This window comes from Cryptomeria japonica, chromosome 5, assembly GCF_030272615.1.
Source record: "Cryptomeria japonica chromosome 5, Sugi_1.0, whole genome shotgun sequence".
In the NCBI taxonomy this organism is placed as follows: domain Eukaryota; kingdom Viridiplantae; phylum Streptophyta; class Pinopsida; order Cupressales; family Cupressaceae; genus Cryptomeria; species Cryptomeria japonica.
In genome coordinates this window covers 870,602,364-870,627,374 of record NC_081409.1, presented here as the reverse complement: position 1 = coordinate 870,627,374, position 25,011 = coordinate 870,602,364, and positions in this window count along the sequence as shown.

Sequence of the window (25,011 nt, the reverse complement as noted above, 5' to 3'; positions counted from 1 at the left end):
TCAAAGGTTCACCCTATAGTAGGTCATGGCCTTTGAGTTGAAAATGAATATTGCTAATGTTAAAGATGATGAGAGTGAATTGATGGATCCTCAGTTTGTGGATGATAGGCAGAAAGGAGTCATTCCATAAATGGACTGGGAAAAAGATGAGGACCAGATTCAAACAAGAACATTCCCAGTTATCAGAAGAACAAAGAGATGCCTAAGAGAGTGAAGAATGGGAAAGGGCTTCAGAAAAGGTTCAACCTCACCCTCTGAAGTCCCATTGGCTAACTCTCATGTTACATCTTATGTCGCAATATCATCCACAATAAAGACTAAAGTTAATCAGAGTGCTAGACTGATGGAAATAAAAAAGGAATCATTTCCTACTAGGATCACCAGGGCCAGAATCAGAAGCAGAACTAATAAATCTCTTGTATTTTCAGTGGTAGCTGATTTGGAAGCATCTCCTGATATGGACAATCCTTCAACTCATCCAGACTCAGAGGTGCCAAATGTTGACAATGCAAACGACACTCAACAACTGGATAATGTGGTAAACACTACTACCACATTGGTAGTAAGGAATGAAAAACAAACTGAAGCTGGCTCTGATGAAAATTTCATGTGCACTAGACCCTTGTGGTTAGAAAATACTCTGAATAGCAAGAAAAGGAATGTAGTTCTAGTTTCGGTTCCGCTGGAAAACATGGTGAGCAAGTGCTTGGGGAAAACTCCTAAAGTGAAGAAGCTAAAAACTATTTCAAAAATTGATATTGATGCAAATAGTGGGAATTGGACTGTGGAGATAGCACGCCCATTGACAGAAGAGAAAAAAGAGAATCCTACAGCGCAGGATTTTATTGTTAAAAAAGGTAAATATTGGTACTTCTTCTCGGGCCATGGATGTTCTTCATCTTGAAGCTTCAACAAAAAAAGATCATAACTAGGACTTGGAAGGATGAAAAAGACAAAAAGGAACTAAAGGAAGCCTTAAGAAAAATGGTAGAATACATTGACACAATCCATGGAACAGATCCCCAACCACTATCTGCACAACCAACACTCTTCGACCCTAAATCCCCTAGCAATTAGAAGTTGCTCAAAGAAGTACAAAGGAATAAAATGGTGCATGGGGTATTCCTTGAATGGTTGGATATGATCAGGAAAGAGGGAACATAATACATTTGTCATCTGAGCAAGGTGTATGATGATGCAGCTAAAGTCAACTGAGAGTTGGCAAAATAAATCACAACCTCGAAGAACAAAGAAGCCAAATGGGCACGAACAGTAGCCCACATGGAAGAAATTCAAAGGCATGGTGTAATGAAGTTCCTTGCAGAGAAGCCTTTACAGGGATTTCATGACAATGTTTTGTACATCTACAAGAAGAACATTGCATGGAGAAATTCGGTAATAAAGCAGGGCTATGAGGAATTTGTAAAACTTGGGTGAGAATTGTTTGAATTGGTGCAAAACATGCTTAATAATTTAAAATGCATAGGGGTGAAATATATGAAGGAGGATGGACAAACTATTGACTCCATAAGCAAATCCTTTGAAATGCAACTTGATATGGTTAAGAGTGCAAAAGTGATCACCAAGAATGATTTCTCCACCATTTCCAAAATTGAATCCTTAATATTTGTGTGCATAGATCATTTGAAAAATCATGCGGATAAAGTAAAACAGGTGTGTCATGATAAGAAGGTTTGGCAACAATGAATTTTACACGTAGGTATTCAAAATGAACCTATCATCCAGCAAATCATGGAGTGGAAGAAAGATCAAGTTCGTCGTTCATTGTCATGCAATTGATAATTTTTTCCATTTTTTGTTTTTTCTCTACTATGTTTAGTCAAGAAACGGTTCTATAAGTTAGTTTTAAAAACAAACTGTTTAACTTACCCTTGGGCAGGGTGGTTGATAGGGAGAGGATCTCAAGGAGATTTTTACCTTACTCAGTAGGTAGTTGGGTGATGTTTTAGTGGGATCCTTTCACTCTTCACTTGTCTTTTAACAAACCAAAACACTCAAACTCTCTTGGAGTGCTCCCTATCAAGTTGTGCTCAATAGTTGCTTCAAGCATGGTTCAGATTCACAAGGGTAAATCCAACCTTTAAGATATGAAATCCTCTAACATTTACTTTAAGGGGTTTTAATCGGTGTTCTAAAGGTTTTTCCATTCCACTCAACTAGTTCTTCAATTGGCTTTCCATCGTTCCCTCTTTCTCCTATTTTCTAGGCCTAGTAACCCTAGAGCCCCAATTAGCCCTACCTTGCCAGTTTTTGGGAAATTATTAAAAAATCACTCAAAGAACCTTCCAACATCTTTGGTGTTCTAAGTACCCTTTTGGATGAACTTTTGGATCCACTAGGTGAGAGAGTCATGTTTGTCCATACTTGTACGTATCCCAAAAATGGCATTTATAGAGGGTTTAGGACTTAGCAGACTTCTCCAATGGGTTTTGTTGTTTTCTCTATTTTTCATACTTCCACCTTTTCACATAGACTCTGCCACACATCAATCTCTCATGCCAAACACTTGACACCTTCACAATTGATCATCCCTACAAGCATATGCAACATTTCAATCATTTTCCTAACCGGGCTATGACTGAGCTCGTCTAGGAAATGATGGCAATTTTCTTCCAAATGACTTCCAAGCCCTTATAAAGCATATATACATTGTACAAGGGTTCCATAACTTGATTCCCAAGGTTTATTGAGCAAAACTCAAGGGATTTCAAGATGGAACCATGACTGGGCTCTTGAACCCTTGCTCAAGCCAAGAGCAATGCAAATTTATAAACACACTTCAAACCTGCACTAAAAGATTACAAAAACCTTCTAAGTACTACAATGTCATACACCAAAAAATCATGAAAGAATAGTAGCAGGATCAATCCATTTGGTATGGACTGACGCTCCAAAAATGAGAAAATTACAAGGTAAAATCTGGAAAGTGTCTTCTAAATCTATTCAAACTTGCTCAAGGATTTTTCCAACCTATGTACAATCATTCTCAGAGAATTTTATATGCCATATTGATCCTAACCAACTCTTCATCTATTGGCTAACCACTGATTTTCTCAAAAATGCAAAGTTGCTCAAAAGTTGCAAAAAGTTGTCGAGCAACAATGACAACTTTTGCTCAAATGCGCATTTTTGCATTTTATGCATTGCTATTCATCCTAAACCTCTTAGGATGACTCCATAACATTAAAATTACATGCTTAAATTCCTAATGAGGCTTTACAAGACATTGTACCTCAAAATGCAAATTTATGCCATTTTAGGCTTACAAGGGCTCACAGGCCAAATTTTGAGCAAACAAACAACCTAGGGGACAATCACACTTCAAATGACTATCCAAAACACATGTGGACCTCTTAGTAGTCCATTATTCACAAACCTAATCCAAAATGAGGACTATCACACCAAAATCTAGAAAGTGCATCAACAAAATGGCTAGAAGCTAGGTGCTCCTGCACCATACTCTCCAAAAAGAAAAGAAGTCAAGTGACTCCTTTAGGAAATAAAGAAAGGGGAATTCCAAGCTTAGAAAAGTCTACTTTAGGTACCCAAGTGGCCTTAGATGCTAGAAGGTTCTTCCATTTGATCAAATGATCCATATAGATGGTGTGCCTTGTCTTCTTGAGAACTCTAGAATCTAACACTTGCTCTACTTTTGGCATAGTTGCAGGTAGAAAGGGTAGGTCTGAAAGTTATTGAGAGACCTCTAAGACTCTACTACATTCCTCTAGAAGTGTGCCCTTTTACTGCACCAAGTCTACAACATTGAATATAGGAGATAAACCCATGTCTCCGAGTAGGTCTAGTTTGTAGGCATTGTTTCCATACTTGGCCAAGACCTTACAAGGTCCAATCCTCCTCATCTGAAGTTTACTAGGGATGCCTTTCTAAATAATTTCTTTGTTCAAATGTACCATGACCGATTCCCCAATTGAAAATTGTATATCCTATCTCTTTTCATCCACTTTATCCTTGATCCTTTGAGAGGTGTCTAGTAAGGTTGTCCTAACCTGCTCATGAATCTCTTGCATGGACTGAGCCATGTCCATAGCATGTCCACTCTATTGTCCCATCTTCCCAACATATTTGAGCTCCAAAAAACCTCTGGGATGAAGGCCATAAACTATCTCAAAAGGGCTCTTACCGATTGATCTATTCAAACTGTCATTGTAGGCAAACTCAGCTTGATGGATGATTTGATCCCAAGCTTGTCCATACTCCTTTGTCAAACAGCTAAGAAGGTTTCCAAGTGTTATATTGACCACCTCTATTTGGCCATCTATTTGGGGATGGTAGGCTAAACTGAAAGACAAATTAGTACCCAATCTCTGTCATAAAGTCTTCCAAAAATGACCAATAAACTTTGCATCTCTATTTGATACTATGCTGATAGGTAAGCCATGAATCCTAATGACTTCCTTGAAAAACAAATGAGCAATATGACTATCATCACGAGTCACCTTACATGGAATAAAATGGGCCATTTTGCTAAATCTATCTACCACAACATAGATTGTATCAAATCCTATTTTGGTCTTAGGCAAACCAGCAACAAAATCCATACTTACACATTCCCATGGCCGGTTTGGGATAGGTAAAGGATGATAAAGACCAGCATTAGAAGAAGTACCCTTGGTTCTTTGGAAAACCACACATTGCTCCACATATTTCTTGATATCCCTTTGTATCTTAGGCCAATAGTAGAATCTTTGGACAAGTTCCAAAGTCTTGTTCAAGCCAAAATGTCCATGTAGGCAACCATTATGCTTCTCTTGCATCAAATTTTCTCTCATAGACCCTTTAGGTACACAAAGTCATCCTCCTTTAAACAAAAGACCATCTTGTAAGGTGAAATTTGCCTATTCACTATGAAAATAATTTCTAAACTCTTGACAAACCTTGTAGGCAGCAACAAATTCTTCATCATCTTGATATAACCCCTTGAAACTTTCCACTCCAATGCTTTTGAGTTGCACTTCTTGAATTGTTAGTAACCTTCTACTTAATGCATCAACAAATTTATTACATTGTCCCTTCTTGTATTTAATGGTAAAGGTACATGATTGTAAATACTCTACCCATTTAATATGCCCATGATTCAACTTTTCTTGTGAATTGAGAAAGCTAAGAGCTTGTTTATCAGTATAAACCACAAATTCTTTAGGCAGAAAATAATGCCTCCATTGTTAGACACAATGCACCACTGAGAGGGGGAGGGGGTGAATAAGTGGCTCTCAAAACTTTTCCCTTTAGCTCTCCTTTGTGAGCATACTGTTTTATGGATCAAACACAATGCAGACTTACTAATTAGTGATGAGACTAACTCAAATACACACACACACACAAGGAGACATCACATAACACCAGTATATATGAGGAAAACCCAAGATGGGAAAAACCTCAGTGAGCAATGTTGCTGGAATCTACTGCTCCAATCCAACCTCACAGTAAAACATAGTTACAAAGTTTAGGGCACCAACCCAAGGAGCACCAACCCCTATCTAATTTATGGGCTACAACCCAAAGGAGCACCGACCCCTGACTTTAGGGCACCAACTCAAGGATCTACAACCCCTGCACTGAGATACAACTCAATGTTCACAAAGTAAACATCAAATACATAAGTGGTTATCTTGTTACAAGTGAATCTTGCAACCATTTCATATATTTTTCTCTGTCGGTGAGATATCCTCTCTGCTACACCGACTCACTCTTCTTGTTGTTCTTCACTTGTTGCTTCTCTGTGGGATCTCCTCCATAAGCTCTCTTCTCTTCACCGATTCTACTCTTTGTCGGTTCTATGTTTACCTTCTCTGCAGCCTCATTCTCTTCTACTTGACCGGTATGAACACTACTGGTTCTTCACTCCAACTGGTTGAATGCTTCAACCAGATTCTCCCTCTCTCTCACTCTCTTCATAGATGCTCGTTGAGCACTGGGCTAATTTATTTCTTTCTTGCAGAAGCCTTCAACTTCACAATCCCATGATATTTTATCCTTTAGCAGCACCAAACTTCCTCTTCTACCACATACTTATAGACCGATTTTCCCTCCAAAGACCAATTCAAAATCTAAGCGGTTAGGGTTTCATCACCATCCTTGAGGCAAACCAAATCCAATCAGATCTTGCATGATCTGATCTTTTTGACATCCGAATGCACAACTCTGCCATATTCGCATCTCCTGGATCACGCCTTCCATCTCTGGCAACTTGCTTTTTACCCTAATAGCTAATCCCTTGGTCAATCATGAAATATTTATTGTGTTGTTTTCTTTGTCGCCTTGATCTTCTCAATCACTCTAGGATGACTTGTAGTTGTCTTCCAGAACTTGAGCCTCAAACCCCTGCAAGCGCTCTACAGCATGCCCCATGATTTGTGTGACCTTTCATTAAAGCCGACCAACCTTGCAACAACCCTGTCGATGTACATTCTATCTTTATCCAAATGCAGGTTTGCCACATTGACTCCATGTGGCATCCATATCAACTAACTGTTAGCTTGGCACTTCAAGTCAGTCCATGTAGGATCACCGACCAACCACCCTACCGGTTCTTTACTTCTGTTAGTTTGCTAACCCTTCTGGTCTCAACCATTCTATCGATTACCTTATCATATCTGCCCTCATCTTGAACTGTTGATGGAACTCTCAAGCTGGTCTCCAGACTGGTAAATCCAAAGTATGCTTATTCCCACAAATGGGAAATCTTCTGCAACTGCACCTAGCTTATATAACCGGTGGACTCATATACTAGTTACCACTCTTGATGACACCATGTCATCAACCTTCACAAGACTCCATCTTCTTTCACTAAGGTTAGATTCCTATGTTTGCATCTACTCGGCCTTTCTTCCTGATCAATGTTGTTCCTTCCTCTACCGGTTTGTCAAGGTGAAAAACACTTCAAACTTCCTTTGTACTGGCATCTCAATCATGCCTTCTCTTTTGGTTTAGTGCATAACCTTGATCTCATGCACTTAGGGCATTCCTTCAATTCACTGGTAGATCCGGTGTGATCCTTCAAGTGCTTTCCTTTACCTCTTCACTCTTATCTCTCCAAACTATAATGCACTTAATGCATAATAGGAGATAAGCTCCACTTACTTGGTGGAGTAACACCATCTGCATTCTGCCATATGCTCATGTGATTTCCCTTTTGTGCAGCATCTCTTCAAACATGCACATGTGAACTGATGTGAGCACATTCATTGTGATTCATTTCTTCCCATGATGACTGCATCTTCATCCGGTGTGAGTCCTGTTGTTCTGCAACCTCACAACATACCGGTTCATTCTTCTCTTCCAGTGTTGATGTGATTCAGGTAATATTTTGCCTCTTCATCAAAAACAACCGCTCAAACACCTTTCTATCTCATCACACAAGTCAAGCACTAACTTGTTGCACTAGTGACTCCTGAAGTCATCTTCCTTACCATTACCGGTGTTCTACAACACAAGGTGATATGCAAGATATCTCATCTTGTACTTCTTCACAGTGGTGTTACACATACATCTCTACTACTGGTTGACATCAATGACAACACAATGTTAATGCATCAATAACTTTATTACATTGTCCCTTCTTGTGTTTAATGGAAAAAGGTATATGACTGCAAATACTCTACCCATTTAATATGCCTATGATTCAACTTTTCTTGTGAATTGAGAAAGCTAAGAGCTTGATTATCAGTATAAACCACAAATTCTTTAGGCAGCAAATAATCCCTCCACTTCCTAAGGGATTGAACAAGTGTTAGGTCCCAGAGACAACTGAGACGGGGGGTGAATCAGTTGTCCAACAAATTCAAGCAAAATTAACTTAACCAAAACATAATGCTTAATACCGATAAACCAAACTTTATGCTAGTAGATATTTTTATCAGTTAATTGCAATACCGGTAAAGAATAATGCATGAAACAAAAAGACAACAACATCCACAACACATAACACAAATATATGTATGTGGAAACCCTGTAAGGGGAAAAACCATGGTGGGAAGCCTCACCCACAATCAAATGATACTACTGCAAATAGTATGTGTGTACAATATGGATTTTGCACATGCAGAAAGGCCAGCTGCCTAGAGCTCACTGCTCAATCACAAAATGAGAGTCACAATGACTACAATTTGATGATTAAATCCAATGATAATCTACTGCATAAAATAGCATCTTCATATGCTAGATTCAGAATCAGTTTAGTTCTGATTGCCTTCACAAAAACCTTCCTTCAACCTTCAAATGATGTCTATGTGTATAGCTCTACTTATTTTCGCATATACCTTATTACAATTCTATTTCCCAATCGCATATTAATCTAGAGATCTTACATTTATACCATAACCTAAGACCAATTGAATAGGTCATCTCACTAAAAGATATTACAATAAAATCAATTACAAATAAATCAATGTCTAATGCATGATGTCGGCTCAATACATTTACAATAATAATAAATCATATCCATAACGTGTTGTGCTGATCTGGAATAGATATGCCTGTCAGTACATATCTTGGACCTATTTGCCAGTAACAACAAATGTGCAAACCCGAATTAAAAAATAACCAAATCGCCAAAACCAAGTGATCAAATAATGTCTTCAACAGAACCAAGTAGTCTCCAAGTCATTCCAAGTGCCCGTGAATAATATAGTCTATCAGTGAACCAAATACCGGTGACTGTGCATAAGTCTCTGACTTGCCGGTGAACATAACCAAAGATCTCCAAGTGTTGATAAGTGTTGACAAGTAATGATAGGTGTTGACATCAATGACAAAACCATATCAACATATCCAAAATACCAACAATCTCCCCCTTTGGCATTGATGGCAACACAAGATGGAAAAACCATCAAAGTGCCAAAATAGAAATGCCAAAAACCAAAAACCAACAATATCCCAAAGAGACCGTTAATTCTCTCCAACAATATCTCCCCCAAGTGATAATGTGTTTTTCCATATCAATCTCTCCCCCTTTGACATCAAATGCCAAAGCATTACAAAAACCAGATTAAATACAAAATACCAACTACTCCCCCTGAGAAGTAGCTCTCCTCATCAAAGTCAGAATAAAAGATTTCTCTATTAATTCTGTCATTTGATGACAAACATCAACTTCCTAAATCTCTACCGATGGGGGTAGGACTCCAAGTTTCTCTCTAAGATATTCAAAATTTTCCTTAGCCAAAGGCTTTGTAAAAATATTGGCAATCTGCTCTTTAGTATTCACATAAACCAGTTTCACTTCTTTTGCTTCAACATTCTCTTTTAGAAAATTAAATTTCATAGAAACATGTTTAGTCTTAGAGTGAAATACCGGGTTCTTTGATATATCAATTGCTTCCATATTATCACGGTAAATAGCTATAGGTTCCTTGCATTTTACCTTTATGTCCTGCAACATTTGTTTGATCCATAATACCTATGTATACTTAGTTGTTGCTACAACATATTCTGATTCTGATGTTGATAGACTTGTACAACTTCGTTTCTTGCTCAACCATGAAATTAGTCTGCTACTAAGAAAAAATGCTTTGACGGTGGTGCTTTTTATGTCATCCACATCTCCTGCCCAATTAGCATCTGTGTATGCACATAAATCAAAATTTTCATCTCTAGGATACCATAAACCAAGATTTGTAGTGCCTTGTAGGTACCGGAAAATCCTTTTCATTGCTGATTCATGATTTTCTTTAGGATTGCTCTGAAATCTTGAAACAATACATACTACATTCATAATATCAGGTCTTGTTTGTGTCAAATACAGTAAACCTCCTATCATAGACTTGTATCTAGTCGGATTAACAGGTGTTGATTCATCCTTCAAAGATAATTTAACAGTTGTAGTCATAGGTGTGCTTACTGGTTTACAGTTTTCCATGCCAAATTTTTTTTGTAATTCCTTCAAGTACTTAGATTGACATAGGAATATACCTTTATTAGTCTATGAAATCTGCAATCCTAAAAAGAATTTTATCTCTCCAATCATAGACATTTCAAATTCTTGCTACATTTTGTTAGAAAAGTCTTTACACAAACCATCTTCTCCTCCAAAGATTATATTATCAACAAAAACTTCAATAACCAAGATGTCATCATTAGTCACTTTGTAGTATAGATTGTTGTCAGCATTACCTTTAGTGTATCTAAGCTTCAAAAGATATTTGTCATATCTAGCATACCAAGCTCTAGGAGCTTGTTTCAATCCATATAAAGCTTTCCTTAACTTGCAAACCCTGTCTTTGTTATCTATCAAATAAAATCCATCAGGTTGTTCAATATAAACTTCTTCTTCAAGATCTCCATTCAGAAATGCACATTTAACATCCATTTGATATACTTTGTAGTTTTTGTGTGTTGTAAAAGCCAATAAAAGTCTGACTGCCTCAATTCTAGCTATCAATGCAAAGGTTTCGTTGTAATCAATTCCTTCTTTTTGTGAATATCCCTTACACACTAATCTTGCTTTGTTTCTGATTACTTTACCATCTTCATTAAGTTTATTTCTAAAAACCCATTAAGTTCCAATTACATTTTTGTCTTAAGGCCCGGGAACTAATGACCAAGTGTTATTCGTTTGAATTTGTTCCAATTCATCTACCATAGCTTTAATATAATATTTATCTTCACATGCCTCATTAATTGATGTAGGTTCAATTTGAGAAATAAGACATACCTCTTCATTTGTCAATCTTCCTCTAGGTATAACTCCTTGAAATTTGTTTCCAATTATCTGATCTTCAGAATGATTCAGTCTTACATACCGGGGTGTTTTTAATTATTGTTGTTCTTCAATAACTGTTGAATCTCCATATGATGCCAGTGTAACTGGATCACCATTCTATGTTGGTGTATTCACAGTAGGTTCATTTGTGATTATCTCTATTGCCGGTTTAGAGTCTATGTACCTTGAATTTCCTCTAAACTGTTCATCAATCTTTACATTTGCACTCTCAACAATTTTCTACAATCTCTTGTTAAAACATCTATATGCCTTTCTCTTAGATGAATAACCAAGAAATATTCATTCATCACTTCTAGGATCAAATTTGCCAATATACTGATGTCTTCTAATATAGCATTTACTTCCAAATATTTTGAAATATTTAAGAGTAGGAGTATTACCAAACCGTAGTTCATGTGGGGTCTTACCGGTTTCACCCCTGATGTGAACTCTGTTGAATGTATAAACTGTTGTATTGACCGCTTCTCTCCAGTATATATGAGGTAGATTTGCTTCTGATATCATACTTCTGGCTGCATCCAAGATTGTTTTATTTTTCCTTTCCACAACTCCATTCTGCTGGGGTGTCTGGGGTGTTGATAATTGTCTTCTAATCCCATTCACTTCATAGAATATATTAAATTCCTTAGATGTGAATTCACCTCCTTGATCTGATCTCAAACATTTGATTTTCTTGCCGACTTCATTTTCTACCATCACCTTGAATAGTTTGAATATCCTAAATGCTTCAAATTTCTCTTTAAGAAAAGTAACCCAACACATTCTAGAATAGTCATCAATGATTAGCATAAAATACATATCTCCTTGTATACTTCTAGTTCTTGCTGGACCACATAAATTAGTATGAATTAAATCAAGAACATTGTTAGACTTTTCTGGAATACTCTTGAAAGTTGCTCTAACTTTCTTTCCAAACTAACATTCCTTACATACCAGATTGTGAGGTTTAACAATCTTAGGTAAATCTCTTACCACCTTAGTTGTACTGATTTTCAAAATGCTATCAAAATTTACATGACAAAGTCTCCTATGCCATAACTAACTTTCATCAATATGTGCAATCAAACATGCTTTCTCATTGTTGTTCAAATGAAAGATATTACCTCTAGTCTGATTACCAGTTGCAATTTCCAAACCAGTTTTGTTTAAGATTTTGCATTTACCATTCTTGAATTGTAACTGAAATCATTTCTCAACTAATTGACCAACACTCAAAAGATTGTGCTTCAAACCTTTAACATAGTAAACATTATCAGTATTGTGCTTACCATCAAAATATATAGTTCCTTTTCCTTTGATCAAACAATCTTTATCATCTCCAAATCTTATTAGACCTCCATTGTATTCCTGAAAGCTTAAGAATTTACTCTTATCACTAGTCATGTGATGTGAACATCCTGAATCAATAATCCATTCATCCTTATCTTCAACTTTAGCTGCCAGGGCCTGCTCTACCAGTTGAACAATAGGTGTTGGTTGATCTTTTGTTATAGAAACAAAAGCCCATCCATTGTCTTTCAGATCTTCATCAAAATCATCAATAACTCCTTCATCAACATAATAACAAGATTTGTCTCTATTCTTCTTAAACTTGTATTTCTGATAGTTAGGGTTATGCTTATATGTTCTTTTAGCTTCTTCTCTTAATCTTGCATGTATATCAGGACATCTAGAATCCATATGACCAATCTTATTACAGTTAAAACATTTAAAGGATGATTTACCGTCATACTTACTTCCAATTGGACCTTTAGCCATTTTCCTTGCAAATAGTGCTTCAAGTTCTTCATTTTCTCTCGTGCTTTCTTCAAGTTCTCTTGCATAGAAGGCTTTCCAATCAGATTTATCAGATGATGATGATGATGCTACAGTTGATGATGATGCCTTGAAAGCTAGATCTATCTTAATAGTAGTAAAAGGACCAAATTACTCAAGCTCAAAAGCTAAAAGTTTTCCAGCCAAGGTGTCTCTAGATACTGATGCATTAGGCATTGTTCTCAATTCATTTATAGCAGTAACTTTCATTTTATATGCCAGTGGAAAAGCTCTTAAAACTTTAGAAACAATCTCATCTTCACTTAAGGTTCCTCCACAACATTGTATACCCAAAACAATTTCATTTACTCTTTCCATAAAAGCAGAAATTCTTTCTTCTTCTTCCATTTTCAGACTTTCATAACTGACTTTGTTGGTGTAAATAAATATTCATTTTGGATATTATTACACTTACTTAAGTTAACTTAGGATAATGCATCTCATCGTAATTTGGAATTGAGACACTTAGGGAAGTGTGCACTTAGGGATAGAGCTTGTAGGAGAAATTCCACCTTTTGTGGTCTTATTTTGCTGTTACACTCGACATTCGGTGGGTCATCCACCTCTTGTGGAATATTATATTATTTCTCCTACCTACCCTTAGTATTTCTTACCTACCCTTGTTTCTCATTGAGCCACATGTCATATTTGTGTTCTCATACATCCATATGGCCTTGCCTATATAAGAAGGCCTCTATTCATTGTATTGGTTAATCCAGTTGATCATTTGTATATTGATGAGAATACAGTTTGTTCTTGTCATTCTATTGTCTCTATTATGCTTTTCATTGTGCCCTTGATCTTGGCAAAATCCAACATGGTATCAGAGCTTTTGGGGCTTCATTGATCAATTTTTGGAGACATCGTGGAAGGCTTCTACTTTCGGATTTGGGGATCTTCATTTTTTGGGGGCTTCATACAGCAATTTGGACATCACCGTTGAATCCGGGAGGCCATTTCCATAAATTTCGACTATAAAGTCGACCTATTTTGGTGAGAAATTTTTTTTTCCCCATTTTGGCTATTTTCGTATGGATTTCGAAATTTTTTTACAAAAAAAAATTTATTTTACAAAAAATTTCGAAACATTTCGAAAAAAAAAAAAAATTGAATTGAAAAATCAAAAAAAAAAAGAAAAGGGTTTGTTTGGGGGTCCGCAGACCCCCCCGTACACTGTATTTTACTGCCCGCAGGTCGCAGCGCTGTACACTGTCCGAACGTCGCCGCAGACCCGTACCTGACGCCGGCCTCCGACTCCCGTGACCCCGCCGGCGACGCGCAGACCCCGCTGGCCTCAGACTCCCATGACCCCGCCGGCGATGCGCAGACCCCGCCGGCCTCTGACTACCGTGATCCCGCTGGCCAAAGCCCCTCCGGCGCTGCCCAGTCAATCCGACCCCGCCACGTGGCCAGAAACAGCCCTCCGTATGCCACATATAGCGCCACGTAGAACGTACCGTCTGCCACGTCACTGCACCACACAGCCAGTCCGTACAAAGCCACGTCATCCGTATGGCCTTCACAGTCACTTGTACAGTCAGCAGTCCGTACAGTACGGACGCCCAGTCAGCAGGGAGGCGAAGTTTTTGTGACAGTCATACGACCGTCAAATTTAACACAGTGACTTGCTGATGTCAGCGCCACATCAGCATTTTTTGAAAAAATTTTGACCTTTTCAGTTTTGCAGTCCAACTTTGGAAGGCCATATCTTGCTCATTTTTGCTCCTTTTTTGGTGCAATCTTTTTTGAAATGGGCTAAAATTGCATGATCTTCGCAGTGGTGTGGTTATTTTCTGATTTTGGTGCACAAGTTTTTCAAAATTTTTGGATTCTCTAAGCTGTACCTATCCAATCCTCAATTTTGCAACTTCAAAGGCCTCGTTTGAGCTCATACGACCTCCTTTTCAGGTGCCGTTTTTTTTGAAAGTGCTTATTTTTTCATCTACTTTTAGAATCTATGATCAGATTTCAGAGATTTTGAGTGAAAATTGTACTTTCAGATATTGGTCTTATTTGGCCTATTAGGTACTTGTAAATTGCTTGGATCTTAGTTAGATCTCTTGCATTATCAGTTTGAGTCTCTTTTGGCCTTATTGAGGCAGTTGTAAAATTGTAAATCAGAAGTCCACTTTGCCATTTTTCGCAAGTGGCCCATTGTATACGCACTACTTATAAAGTGCCAAATCATCACATTTGGGGGGGGTTTCTTTGATTGAGTGAATTTGGGGGGGTGTCTAGTGTGATTGTGCCTCTCTTGGTGCTCTTTCCATTCTAGTTGCAATGAGTCCTAATAAGTTTCCACCATTAACTCCACATAATTATGCATCATGGAAAATTAAAGTATGTAGTAAACTAATGGAAAAGGGTCTCACACACTACATAGATGGAACAATAACAGCACCACCTGATCCTAAGGCTGATCCAAATGCTCAATTAGAATGGCTCACAAAGAATTGCATGGCTCTTGGAACCTTACGCAAGTATGTATCAGATGACCTCATTTTCCACATTGAGAAGTGTAAAACAATTAAAGAGGCTTAGGATATGTTTCAAAAGTTGTATGGACAAGTTGATGAAATCAGAGGCTATTAGATTGATAATGAGCTCACCAACTTAGATCCCAAGAATTTTGATACAATCCAAGATTATGTAACCAAAGCAAATGAGCTAAGAGCAAAGCTAAAGGATTGTGGAATTGACAAGAAGGATGCTCAATTGATATTCAACTTGTTGGACAAGCTTGCACCAGAATATACAGCATTTGTATCTAGCTTCCAAACTCATCGTTTGACAGTGGGGAGTTCTTATGTCATGCCTTCATTTGATGCTTTCATAGAAATGTTGATATTGGAACAATCTAAGTTGTTGAACATGGGGTTTCTCAAGTCTTCAAAGTCCAAGGCTTTGGTAGCAAATCAAGGAAATCAAGGAAGTCAAGGCAAACATTCCAACAAGAAGAAGAAGCAATCCAAGTCTAAGCCACACCAGGAAAAAGGACAATCATTCTCTCCATCACAAGGCGATTTTTCATCCTCTTCCAAGAAGGGGACACCACCTAAGAAGGATAAACCAACTTGTGCATATTGCAAAAAGTATGGTCATGATGAGCATCGATGCCACGCAAAGCAAGTTGATGAGTTAACCAATCTTCTCAAGAAAAACATCATCAACCTGCCATCCGCCTACACAAAGAAGGATTCAACTCCTTCCTCTTCCTCACAGTCTAAGGGAAAAGGGCAAGCATTTGTGGCTACAACAAGTTCTTCATAGCAATGGATACTTGACTCGGGTGCCTCATATCACATGGGTTCTACAAAGGAGTAGTTTTCTTCATTGAAGCCATCTAAGGTACCTCACATTTACATAGGTGATGACACACAAGTAGAAGTTGAAGGGAAAGGTTCAGTTGACATGGATGATGGAACATTTGAGAATGTTCTCTATGTTCCTAACTTGTCTACCAACCTTCTCTCCATCTACCAAATCACTCACTATGGGAATGGGAAAAAGGTTGAGTTTACACCAGATTCAGCTGTGGTAAAGGAACTTGATGATGATGCCTTGGTAGCAGTGGGACAAGTCAATGACAACTCTAGACTTTATTCATTCTCCCACTTTGTGCCAAGTTCACCTTCTAGGGCCTTGCTTACTCATTCAAATTCAGAAAGTAAGCTATGGCATGAGCGGTTTGGTCACCTCAACTACCGCTATCTTCAGCAGCTAAGCACTAAAGACATGGTCACAGGTCTTCCTTGAATCAGTTTTTCAGAGGGTGTGTGTTCAGGTTGTTCCATGGGCAAGCATCCCAAAGAGAAGTTTGTTAAAGAGAAAACTTGGAGAGCTTTGGAAGTTCTTCTTCAACTTGTTCACAGTGATGTAGCAGGTCCATTTCCAGCACCTTCATTCAGTAAGGCCCGCTATGTTCTTACCTTCATTGATGACTACTCCCGCTTCACTTGGGTCTACTTTCTCATTCATAAGAGTGAAGTATTTGATAGATTTCAAGACTTCAAGACTCGTGTGGAGAAGCAATCAGGGAAAGTGGTCAAGATTCTTCGCACAGATAATGGAAGGGAATATGTGAACAAAAGACTTGAGGATTTTTGTACATTTGAGGGGATTGATCTTCAGCATTCTGTTGCATACACTCCACAGCAGAACGGGGTTGCAGAACGCAAGAATAGAACTCTCAAAGAAATGGCTAGCTGTATGATACATGCACGATCTCTTGATCCGGCCTTTTGGGTAGAGGCTATCAGTTGTGCCACACACATCCAGAATCGGGTTCCTCACAAAGCTTTGCAAGGTATTACTCCTTTTGAAGTTTGGGCTGGTAGGAAACCGATTGTGACACATTTCAGAGTCTTTGGGTGTCCAGCATGGGCTCGCATACCTCCACAAAAACGCAAGGCATTGGAACCTCAAAGTCGACCTTGCATATTTGTTGGATATCTTGAGGGTGTTAAGGCATACAGATTGATGGATCCAGAGACACATGAGGTGTTCATTGAGAGGAGTGTTCACTTTGAGGAAAGCTCTCCTAGCTTATCCTCTCTACCTCCTCCACCTTCCTCCATTGTGGATAGTGATGTTAGTGATTCTGATGATGAGACTACCTCAACTCCGACTCGCAAGGTTCCACCTCCGCAGGGTCCACTTGCAGTTGAGGAGCCTCATTCTCCACCTCCACCTAGATCACAACATCAGGATCTTCCACATGCATTCATTGCTACCGCTTCCGATCCTCAGACATTTAAGGAAGCATCAGGGGTTCCTGAGTGGGACCAAGCTATGGAGGAAGAGTATAGTTCCTTGATGAGGAACAACACATGGGATCTAGTCCATCTCCCTAAGGGGAGAAAGATGGTTTGATGTAAGTGGATCTATCAGACCAAGTTTGCAGCGGATGGTAGTGTGGATAAGTATAAGGCTCGGCTTGTTGCAAAAGGTTTCTCGCAGGTTGCAGGTGTTGACTATACTGAGACCTTTGCACTCATAGCCAAGATGAACTCCATTCGTTTGACACTTGCTATTGTTGCAGCTCATGGTTGGGATGTACATCAGATGGATGTGAAGAGTGTTTTTCTTCATGGTGATCTTGATGAGGAGATTTATATGGAGCAGCCACAGGGTTTCATCTAGGATACTTCCTTGGTTTGCAGACTAAGGAAATCTCTCTATGGCCTTAAGCAGGCCCCCAGCGCTTGGTACGCCAAGATGGATTCCTTTCTTCTCTCTGTCGGGTTCACCAGGTGTCATTCCAATCTAAAAGTTTACATTTTGCGACAGGATGACTCTCACCTGATACTTGTGCTCTATGTTGATGACTTGATCATTACAGGGAATACTTCATCCATCATTAGCAGGGTCAAATCTGCTTTGCATGACAAATTTGCTATGACTGACTTGGGTCTTTTGCACTACTTTCTCGAGATAGAGATTTCACAGTCACCTTCCAGGATCACACTATCACAGCCCAAGTATGCTCTTGATCTACTTGCACACTTTCATATGGCTGATTGTAAGCCTGCCCCGACTCCCTTTCTTTCAGGAGTCAAGCTTGAGGCTCAGTGTTCTTCTCCACCAGTTGATGCCACTTTGTATCGTCAGCTTGTGGGTAGTCTCATCTAATTGACTCATACACGCCCTGATATTTCATTTGCAATTGGCATGGTTTCCCGCTTCATGCAGGAACCACATGAGCTTCATTGGAAAGCCACCAAACGCATTCTACATTACATCCAGGGTACACATCACTATGGGATTCACTATGCAGCAGGCACAGGACTTCGCTTGGTTGGTTACACAGACTCCGATTGGGTTGGCGATCTAGTTGATCGTAAGTCTACTTCTGGTTATAGTTTTCACCTTGGTTCAGGCCCCATTTATTGGCAGAGCAAGAAGCAACATGCTATTGCTCTCTCTTCAATTGAGGTTGAGTATCGAGGCACTGTTAATGCAGCGACTGAGACCATTTGGCTCCAGCAGATTCTCACAAAGTTTGGTTTCACCACTCCATGGCTGACAGTTCTACATTGTGACAATCAGAGTGCCATTGCGATCTCGAAGAACCCGGTCCAGCACCAGCGGACCAAACACATCGAGATTCATATGCACTATATCCGCGAGCTCATCCAGGAGCAGGTCATTGAATTGCAGTATTGTCCTACAGCAGAGCAGGTTGCTAACATATTCACCAAACCTTTTACCGAGAGTAAGTTCCAGTAGTTGCGAGCTCTCTTGGGGGTGCGGGATGTGTCATTAGGGGGGGTCATCTGACTTCTCCTTCCTCTCTTATGGGGGGGACTTTTTCCTCTTTGAGGTTTTGTCCTTCTTCTTTGAGAGTCTTTTGTACATTCATCTCTCTTTTGGGGGGGAGTTTTTTCCCACTGGGTTTTCTCCCTTTCTCCGTTTGTGAGAGATTGTATTGCATTGTTTTGCTTGCATTTTCATGTTGTACATGGGTACCTATCATGGCCTAGTAGCCGGGACCCATCTTGCATTGTTAACTTGAGTCTTCATTCCCCTAAGTTGCACTTAAGGGGGGGTGTTGGTGTAAATAAATATTCATTTTGGATATTATTACACCTACTTAAGTTAACTTAGGATAATGCATCTCATCATAATTTGGAATTGAGACACTTAGGGAAGTGTGCACTTAGGGATAGAGCTTGTAGGAGAAATTCCACCTTTTGTGGTCTTATTTTGCTGTTACACTCCACATTCGGTGGGTCATCCACCTCTTGTGGAATATTATATTATTTCTCCTACCTACCCTTAGTATTTCTTACCTACCCTTGTTTCTCATTGAGCCACATGTCATATTTGTGTGCTCATACATCCATATGGCCTTGCCTATATAATTAGGCCTCTATTCATTGTATTGGTTAATCCAGTTGATCATTTGTATATTGATGAGAATACAATTTGTTCTTGTCATTCTATTGTCTCTTTTATGCTTTTCATTGTGCCCTTGATCTTGGCAAAATCCAATAGGGAGCATTCAAGTTTTGCAATTTTGACCGTAGAATCTCCTTCATTCAATATTTCCAATTTGTCCCAAATAGCTTTACCAGTAGATCTGTTTGACAATCCCATGACTTGCTGATCTGATAATGCGCTCAAAATGGCTTCTCTTGCTTTGCAATCATTTTCCTCATCTTTAGCCAAGTTAGGTGGATTAGGTTGACCTTGATTAGGAGCAGTATATCCATTCTTTGTAACATCCCATATGTCCTTTCCAATGCAATTCAAATGTGTCTTAATCTTGATCTTCCATATGCCATAGTTAGTTCCATCAAGTTTCAGACTGTCCTTCTTGAAATAGTTAGAAGACATTAGATCTCCTCAAGCTATTAAACTTCTGCAAAAAGAGGACTAAGCTCTGATACCAATTGTTAGGTCCTAGAGACAACTGAGAGGGGGTGTGAATCAGTTGTCCAATAAATTCAAGCAAAATTAACTTAACCAAAACTTAATGCTTAATACCAGTAAACCAAACTTTATGTCGGTAGATAGTTTTATTAGTTAATTGTAGTACCGGTAAAAATTAATGCATGAAACAGCAAGACAACAACATCCACAACACATAACACAATATTTATGTGTGGAAACCCTGTAAGGAGAAAAACCACAGTGGGAAGCCTTACCCACAATCAAACGATACTACTGCAGATAGTATGTGTGTACAATATGGATTCTGCACATGCAGAAAGGCTAGCTGCCTAGAGCTCACTGCTCAACCACAAAATGAGAGTCACACTGACTACAATTGGATGATTAAATCCAGTGATAATGTATTGCATAAAATAGCATCTTCATATGTTGGATTCAATACCAGTTTAGTTCTGATTGCCTTCACAAAAACCTTCCTTCAACCTTCAAATGATGTCTGTGTGTATAGCTCTGCTTATTTTCACATATATCTTATTACATTTATTTTTCCCAATTGCATATCAAACTTACAAATGAGATCTTACATTTATACCATAACCTAAGACCAATTGAATAGGTCGGCTCACTAAAAGATATTACAATAAAATCAATTACAAATAAATCAATATCCGATGCATGATGTCGTCTCAATACATTTATAATAATAATAAATCATCTCCATAACGTGTCGTGCTGATCTAGAATAGATATGCCTATTGGTGCATATCCTGGACCTATTTGCCGGTAAGAGAAAATATGCAAACCCGAATAAACAAATAACCAAATCACCAAAACCAAGTGATCAAATAATGTCTTCGACATAACCAAGTAGTCTCCAAGTCATTCCAAGTGTCGGTGAACAATATAATTTGTCAATGAACCAAATACCAGTGACTGTACATAAGTCTCTGACTTGCCGGTGAACATAACCAAAGATCTCCAAGTCTTGATAAGTGTTGACAAGTGATGACAGATGTTGACATCAATGACAAAACCATATCAACATATCCAAAATACCAACAACAAGTGCATACAACTCCAAATCATAAGAGGAAGACCTTTTCTTGGAATCATTGAGCTTCTCACTTAAAAATACAACTGGTCTATTGTCTTGACTTAAGACTGCTCCAACTGCTATGTTGCTTACATCACATTCAATGGTGAAGAGCTTGTCAAAGCTTGGAAGAACTAGTACTGGTTGAGTAGCCACCTGTGTCTTCAAGAGATCAAATCCTCTGTGTGCTTCTTTTCTCCATTGGAACTTAGTCTTCACACCTCCTTTGATTGTGACAAGCATGGGTGCACATATCTCACTGAACCCTTTGATGAACTTCCTATAGATTTGTTCCAAGCCATGAAAACTCCTTACTTCACTTGTTGTCTTAGGTGTAGGCCAACTAATTATGGCTTCCACTTTAGAGGTATCCATCTTCAAATCACCTCTTGAGATTACAAACCCAAGATATATCAACTCCTGTTTCATGAACTCACATTTCTCCAAATTGATGGTTAGTTGCTCATCACATAGTTTCTTTTATACAATCTCTATATGCTTAAGTTGTTCATCTTAAAACTTGCTAAAAATCAAGATGTCATCTAAATAAAAAACAACAAATTTACCAATGTAATCCTTGATTACTTCATTCATGAGTCTCATGAATGTGCTAGGGGCATTTGTGAGTCCAAATGGCATAACAAGTCATTCATAAATTCCTTCTATGGTTTTGAATGTTGTCTTCCTTTCATCTCCCTCCTTGATTCTGATTTGGTGGTAACCACCCTTGAGGTCTATCTTGGTGAAGTATTCAGCACCTCCTAATAAATCCATCAAATCTTCAATCCTTGGAATGGGAAATCTATACCTGATTGTAATCCGGTTGATAGCTCTAGAATCAATGAAAAGTCTCCAAGTACCTCCCTTCCTTGGGGCCAAAATGGTGGGAAATGCACATGGGCTAATTCTCTTCCTTATCAGTCCATTATCCAAGAGTTCTTGTGTTTTCTTAGATACCTCTTTATTATGCTTCGGTGTCATTTTATAAGCTTCTTTATTAGGCAATGAGGCTCTGGGTATGAAGTCAATTCGGTGACTTTGGCACATTGAGGAGGTAAGGTTGCAGGTGTTCCATCACTGATAATGTCTTTAAACTGATTTAGAATCTGTTGCACTTCATTGGGAATGCATTCTTTCTTATCCTTGCTTTCTTCTTTTGTTTTTACTACAAGTGCAAACCCCTCTCCTTCTCCTTCCTTGAGTGTGTTAATGAACTCTTTCTCACCAACTAGCAGAACATTAGGACCCTTAGATCTGCCCTCTTCTTGGTTTCCTATTGACTGAATTTTATAGGTGATCCCATTTTTTTGAAAAGTATATGCATTCTTTTTCCCATGGTGTATTGCTTTTCTGTCAAACTGCCAAGGCCTACCTAGGAGTAGGTGGCAAGCATTCATTGGCAAGATTTCACACAATATTTTGTCCTTGTGGCCTCCTATAGTGAACCCCGCCCAGGTTTGTTCATTCACTATAACATGTTGCCCCTTGTTAAGCCAAGTAACCCTATAAGGATCACTATGTGGGGTTATTTGTAGGTTAATCTTACTCACTGCTTCTTTCAATACTACGTTATCAGTTGAACCTGAATCCACCACCACTCTACATACTTTACCCATGATCTTGAATTTTATCCTAAACAAGGATCTCCTTTGGTTAGGTTCCTCCTTAACTAGTTCTTTGATCAGGACTCTTCTCATCATGAGATTCTCTCCAACCTCTAAATCTAAACTTACCTCTGATGCTTGTTGGTATTATGGATGTGTTGCATTGGTTTTGTCATTGATGTCAACACTTATCAACACTTATCTTTCTAGAGATCTTTGGTTATGTTCACCGGCAAGTTTAGTGACTTATGCACAGTCAACGGTATTTGGTTCACCGGCAGGTTATATCATTCACCAGCACTCAGGATGACCTGTTATCATCTGGAGATCACTTGGTTATGTCGAGGACATGGTTTGGACACTTGGTTTTGGTATTCTGGTTATTGTTCTAATTGGGTTTGTAAGGAAGTTAAGTAGCGGAAACAACTTCCTACACTAACCTTGAGAGGAGGGTAATGCAAAACTTTTTCAGATCGTTACAACAGTTAAAGAAAAATAGAAATAGATATAATAGCATTCATACCACAACACAGTAATTTACGTGGGGAAAACCCTTTCAGGAGAAAAACCCCACACTCCAAAAGCAGCTCAATATTTTATTCAGCAATCAAAAACAGATTACAACATACTTGCAGAGCAACCTCTTCGCAGGAGTACCACTAATCAGAGATTCAGAGGCAACTCAATAGCCATAAGACTCTTACACACAACCTCTATCTCACACACCTCATAAATAGGAGATACAATACAGGAAACTGTCAAACGGTATTACAAAACCATGGGCTAAAACCACCCAATAAGTTGTAGCCGACCTTATCTCCCTTCTAGATGCCCTATGACATGTTAAAGCACACATCAACACATGTCGCTCCCTTTTACAGCTCATTTATGTATCCGATACAAATTATTTTTCCTATTTCAGGAGTACAAACTTCCAGAGGCCATAACTTGAGAACCGGGTCTCCGATTGGCAAACCATTTGAAGCGTCGAAAAGCTCACGAAGTGCTCTATCACCTCGTAACTCGCTGCGCCGGTTATGGCCACTTTTTAGGGCATTTCGGAGCCTCTAAAGCCCCCAAAATTAAGTTTAAACATTTTATCGCACCCCTCCAAGACGAAAACTTTAATATCTTCAAAACTAGCTGTGACCTTGCGACGCAACTTTACCGGAATGCTTATCTAGCCAACCAGAAGCTTCAGGGAGAGTTTCGCACCATTTCGTGCTCAAATGAAAACTTACTATAAATAGTAACCTCGCATAAATGCAAGGTTGAGACACCATTTTTCCCAACAGGGTTGACATATTTGTTGTTACCGGCAAATTGGTCTAGGTTATGGACCGACACACGTTATCTATTCCAGATCAGCAGGACATGTTATGTAGATGATTTAATCAAATGGTATTGTTGTAATTACATTGAGCTGACATGATGCATCGCATCTTTACTTATTTGTTGTAATTGATTTTATTGCAATATTCTTTATTAGCCGACCTACACATTTGGTGTTAGGTTTTGGTATATATGTAAGATCTCATTTGTGAGATGATGTAATAAGGCAGAAGGAAGATAATGGTATATGGTTATGATATTGTAACATGGTATGTGTGAATATTGAAGATCATATGAGCATACCATAGAGAAGATGATTATCAGAGCTTAATCGGTACTGAATCCAGTGTTGGAGATGCTACTTTGAGCAGTACATTATCATTGGATTTAATCATCCAATTGTAGTCAGTGTGACTCCTATTTTGTGATTGAGTAGTGAGCTATAGGCGGTTGGCCTTTCTACATGTGCAGACCCCATTTATACACACATACTATCTATAGTAGTATCATCTAAATGTGGGTAAGGTTTCCCACCATTTTTTTCCCCTTATAGGGTTTCCACGTACAAATCTATGTGTTATGTGTTGTGGATGTTGTTTCTATTTCTATTTCATGCATTATGTTTCACCGGTATTGATATTAACAGTTAATCTGTTAACCGACATTAAGTTTGGTTTACCGGTATTGTGTATTAAGTTTGATTAAGTTAAATTTGGGTTAAAATTAATAGTCAATTGATTCACTCCCCCCTCTCAGTTGCCTCTAGGTCCTAACAATGCCTTCATATTTGTTGCATCTTCTTGAATATAGTTTACTCTCCTCTCACCTCCTTGGGATGAAGAATACTTCTCAGGACATCTACAGGTCGGGTGTCCAAGTTGATGGCAATTGTAGCACTTCATTATGGAAAAATATGACCCTCTTCTTGATCCATTAGAACTTCCTCTACTAGAGTTGATAGATCCCCTTCCTCTATAGTTGCTCTTGTTATTGGAATCCCCACTTTTCTC